The following is a 5,973-nucleotide window of genomic DNA, read 5'->3' as shown; positions in this document are numbered from 1 at the left end:
GGTGGGGTGAATGTAGGCATTTCACCACGCAGTAGAAAGGGAATCCAGGAAACCAAAATAGTCAATTTTCAAAACTATAGGAAGCTACTGAGGAGCAAGAAGACCATGTTTCAGAGGAAGATGTGTAATCCGAAAAAAATGCTCCCCAAGTTCCACCAATAACACCATTTTAATCTCTATTTTTCAAAAGCTCCAACAGCAGGAGGGGGGACACCCCCCTCCTGACCTCCCCCCCGCAAAAATACTCCCCAAGTGCCACCAAATAACACCATTTTGATCTCTATTTTTAAGAGCTCCAACGGCAGGAGGGGGCACCCCCTCCTGACCACCCCCCGCAAAAATACTCCCAAGTGCCACCATATAACACCATTTTAATCTCTATTTTTCAAAAGCTCCAACGGCAGGAGGGGGACACCCCCTCCTGACCACCCCCGCAAAAATACTCCTCAAGTGCCACAAATAACACCATTTTAATCTCTATTTTTCTAAAGCTCCAACATCAGCAGGGGGACACCCCTCTCCTGACCTCCCCCCCCCCGTGACCGCTTGCGTGGCCGCTTGTGGTGCTTGGCACCACATCTTTGCCCTCTTTATCTTCAGACAGCGACGAACTAATTAAAAATATTATAAATCTGAAAATTTACTCTGAAAAAAAAATTGCACAGCTAATCTCAATTGAAAAAAAAATTCAGAAATTTACAATAGTAAAAAAAAAATTTTCACAATTTCATTGTGACCACCCCCCCCCCTCCCAAGGTCTAATGGTCCATCCCTAACCTGCGGTTACTCGCTGCTCGCGGCTTCGCCGCTCGCGCAGCACGCAGGTTTCGAGGTCTGGCATGCGAGACTACCCAACATGGAGAGGCGCAATGAAATTGAACCCATGCCCGAATCCACGACGTATCGTCCTGTTGTCTTAAGCAACAGGGGATCAGCGCCACGATGAAGCCGTGAACCGTGACGATGATGCGCCGGTCGGCAACACACATGCCTGTGACCGTGGATTCTAGTACGTAAAAATAATCAATGAAATAAAATACCCATTCAAATAAACAGTTGCTTCTAAAAAAATCAGTTCTGGCTCGTTTATTTTAAATCTAGAAAATGCGTCGGTATTGCTCTGAGAATAAGTTGATTTGTTGAGAAGAAGATCATACTCGTAGTGACCGTGACGTTGGCAGCCAGCGCGGCGGCGTAAAACAAGCTGCAGTCTCATGAACTTCGAATCGTCGTCGATCAAAATCACATCTTTTCGGCGCTTTTTTCTCGCAAATTCAGCGAAATTGAAGTTTTTCATACATAAACTAAATATATTTTTGGAATCAAGTATACCTTTCGAACGGGCTTTCTTCGGGAAAAAATATTCCATCGGCAAGGTGCCAGTGGCCGACGCCACATTTCTTTTTGACACCATCGTTAAAAATGACCTAAGATGACCTTCATACTAATCAAACCAATTACACTGCTCGTAACAAAGACAACACCATAGGCGCGTCCATCAGCCAATCACGCTATTTAACAAATAAAAGATCGGGCTCAAAGAGCTAGCCAGAAACGGGTATTTAGAAACTGTTTTATGTTTGTGCAGTTCCATGCGGGGAAAGGGGTCGCGAAACTGCTAATCGTACGTGTGCCGTCTAACAGCTGGCAGTGCAATCCCGAAATTACAGGTCTATAAAAATAATCTAATGACGTTAAAAGTAGCCGGGAAAAAATGCAAAACAGCCGGGTTATTTACCCGGCACCCGGCTTCTAAGGACAACACTGCTGTAAACAGTCCGGGTTATGTCCATATAGAGGATAGTAGGGAAGAGCCAATGGCGTACCGTATATATAATGAAATTAAGGCAAGAACCAATCACGTACTGTATATGTACAAAGGTCAAAGGTTACGTAGGTTCACTTTGTTCAGATCGCGATATGACCTGACAGATCCACCGATCGAGTGAGACTGTTGGCTACCCGGAAGTATCTTAGCTCCAGTCGATTGGCGACGTTCTACCGTGTTAAAAATTGTAATATTTCTTCAGGAATAGTTTTCTGAGTTTCTTAACCCTTGACCATATTCGACAAAGAGTTATTGGACGTTTTTCGTCCTCTTTTCCAGCTTTTGGTTAACTTCTCGGCGATTGATCCGGCGCGCGTTTTTCTGAGCGAAGGGTCAATCGTACCGGGCAACGCATGCTGATCGAAAAAATCGTGCTCCATCGTGCTCCGATGACCGACTAAAACAGTTGACCCATCTTTGCAAAGCTTGAAAAATTCTCCATACTGCAGATAGCAAGGTTAAATTGAAATTTGGCCAAAAATAGGCGATATTTGGCGACAAATAACTTACTGTAGATTTACAAGGGTCAAATGCTGATTTCTAGGAGCCGTACCCGGCCAGGAAATTCATCCAAATAAGTAATTTTCAATGTACTAACCACTTGTGTCGGTCACCATCTCGGCCGCACTGAACATTGTGCGTAACGTCTACATCTAAAAACTACCCAGTGCTAAAAATAAAGGGCGAAATCAAGCCGAAAAGTTCCAAACTCCTTGCAATGTACGAGCCACGGTTTGCATGGTTAATTATTCATGACGTTGGCGGCGGCAGGTTCGCTGATTGGTCAATCGTAATATCCTCTCTATGGACATAACCCGGACTGGTACATAGTAATATCCAATCATAGATCTGAGAATATGCTAGACTGAAAGATCGTCGCTCGAGTTTTAGCATAAAGAGCGCCCTCAAGCGACGGATCGTCCTGTCTGAGAATATGCATGTTCTTGAAGAAACGTATTGTATTGCAGCGTTCAGCTTGAGTAGAAGCAATTAGTACCAACAATTCTTAGTATTATTGTTGACATGACAATAAATGCAAATGAGTGTAATGTGTTTGCTCACGTTTTCGGGTATTCTGTCTACAAATAAGGTAGTTCGCGAAAGGTACATTAGCGACACGGTCACTCAACAAACCGTAGTCCACAACACATGGTATGGATAAATTATAATTCGTGTATTTCAAGACCACCACAAGACCGATAAAAAGGCTATGCTTACCTCGTACTCTGACATCTTCAAGGACACAAAGAAAGTAAGTGTACATTTTTAATAAATTTACTGTGTAGGGGAAGGCTGCATTAATTTGCATGGTACCTGAAACCCGAGTTCTGACCAACTCGGGTGACAAACAGAAGACTTTTAATCCCCACGGTGTGAATGTTCCATTGCTTTGTTTATCTAATCCAGCTGGTGCCATTGTAGTGCCATTGTAGGAAAGGCAGGTCTGTGAAATTGATCCTCTAGGGAAGTCGGGTATTCCTAAGTTAATGGAGCTTTCCAATAAATTTACTGTGTTAGTGAAGGTTGAGTCAATTCGTCAATGTAGCTGTTTGGGCTAAACACATAAAAACGTTCACTGTGCTTTATACTTTCAGTGCTGGCGAAGGATTTTCGTCGTGCTGTTGTTTTTACGGTCATAATGGACACACAGCCATGTCTGAGAAACCAAGTATACATTCTCGATTTTCGTAAAAATTCCCTTCTTAATTTTGAGAATATTTTGTCGTGCTATGAAACTTTAGGTAAATGATGCAATAAAATATCAAAATCCCTCTTTAATGAAAAAAAAGAACCTGGTCATGGAAATTTACATGAAGACGGCAGTTTGTTGCGTCTTTCAAAGATATTAGTGGCTTGAACATTGTGTTTCTTCAAACTCAACGGAGCGTACCGTATACCCATTGGGATAGGAAACCAGCCCATGCGTGCAACACAACAATCTTGGGAGAGAGTCCTCCCAACACATATTGTACAGGACATGTAGCATCGTTCGCTTACAAGTTGCTACAAAAATCTTGAGCTAGTGTGAAAAAAATAGAAGGTAAATGCTATGAAGTGCATATACAACATTTCGAATTTTTTGTGATAAAAAGTATATTGACATCTTATTTGCCAAAGTCTTATCGGAGCGTAGCATCGGACATGGTGGATGCCAACATTGGTGATCAAATTGCATTTCAATATCTTGATGAAATTATGAATTATTAATAAAGATACTTAGAAAATTGAGGCTTACTATCAATTACAGAGAGTAACAACACAGCTATGACAACCCCAACTGAATAACTAAATTTGACATTAACACCTTATTTCAAGCATACATGGCTAAAAAATATTTAAACAATTTCGCTATTTAACAATTTTATCTCTCTCGATTCCACATTTCCCAACAAAATCTTTCCTAGAAAAATTGTTTTAAACAAAGTCAAGACCAGCACGGTAAACACAATTGCTTTTCATCCTTTTATGCGTCAATGTAGTCCAGTTGTGCAGTGTTGTCATTACTTTTATTGCTTTTATTGCTTTTATTTTTATTGCTTTTTATTTCAAAGTTTTATTACTATAATTAGGAGGGTAATGCTGCGAGCGGGCAACGAGATAGCGCAGGGAGCGAGGGGAGAACAAGAAAGGAGGTCCCCCGTCTTGCAAGGCAAAATTTAAAATGTACAAATGGAAAGTGAGTTTTTGTGATGAGTGTTAATTTTACTGAAACTCAGTGGGAATTTCTACTCGGGTAATGAGAATGCACAAAGTACTTAAAGATTAAACTGATGAGTCTGCGTTCACAAATAACAGGTCCTGGGGAAGGGAATAATATATAGTCGCATATTGAGATCTTATTATTTTTTCAGATGCCCCTTAATACCCTAAAAAAAAAATTTCAAGTCCCCTCGTCTGTATGATCAAAATTTTTCATGTCTCCCCCGTTATCATATAGCCGCATATTTATTAGGGATGCACGCAAAAAAAAAATACACATATATTTGGCAGTTATGCTGGCAGATATTCAACACTACCTGTTATTAGCAGTTTGTAGAGCCATATTCTTTAAATGATTCATTTTTAAAGCGCATCAGTGAACTTTTTTGATTTGTCAGTCAAAGCCGACTGGACTTAATCCAGCTTGATCTGGCCAGCCCAATGGCACCTGCTGAATTGAAGAGCACACAAAATGGCGATCATGAGAGAATATGCAAATTGTGAATTCTTTGCTCCATTAGATTCTACTTATAAATTTTAAATTTTACAAAATTGACAATATTGTGAAGTTAAAATATTCCATCATATAAACGTTTTAATTCTGAAAATTTTGGTGTAATCATAAAAATAATTCTATTTAGTCACACATTTTTTATTTAGATTAGAGTCTTTACCGTTCAAGGTTTTACGTTTGTGTTATTTTAAGATGAGAATGTGAAAATTTAGAAAATCAAGCATGCTTTCATTGTGTTTCAGCATGCTGTCGAGAGACAGCAAGAAGCTGTAGTTGATATATTGCGTAGAAATATTGAAACATTATCAACAGTTGCAGCTTGTGCCCGGATACGAGGCGTACTTGTTTGGGTTTTTTACGAACATTCTTACATTTTCAGATTTTTCGCGAAAAAAGTAATGAAATGTGACAAAATGGTTCTCTATCTTCTTTAATAAGTCCCCGCAAGCGGGGACTTTATGGGTTAGGTCATGTCCGTCCCGGCCGTCCTTCCGTCCGTGCACCTGTCATCAACGATTTCTGTGGCATCTGTCAAGCGATCGTTTTGTAACTGGGCATAAATGTAGTACCATATGGTCTCTTGATGCACAGTCCTTATTATCTCAAAATAATTCAATTTAGTCACCAAAATTACTCTTGATGTCTTTATTCAGACTTTTTTTCTCTGAATCCGAATCTGAAGCCAATGTTTGGATCATGTAAATACACTGATGACGTAAATCACCGGACTGTACGATTATTTATGGGGGAGACGCTAGCAAAGGTTGTAGTCGATTCCAAAAGGTATTTCGCAGGACTGGTGACGGTTTCGGTTGGTCAGTTTTAGGAGTTTTAGGCGTCAAGCGTTGTCTGTCGCGATGAACGAGAGCCACAGAAAGCTTTAGTAATTTGCAAAAAATGTCATCTCGTCAGTTTTAAACGTCATCGTTGA

The sequence above is a fragment of the Ptychodera flava genome, chromosome 16 (assembly GCF_041260155.1).
Source record: "Ptychodera flava strain L36383 chromosome 16, AS_Pfla_20210202, whole genome shotgun sequence".
NCBI lineage: Eukaryota > Metazoa > Hemichordata > Enteropneusta > Ptychoderidae > Ptychodera > Ptychodera flava.
The sequence above is the reverse complement of the archived record's forward strand: the minus strand, read 5'-3'. Positions refer to the sequence as shown.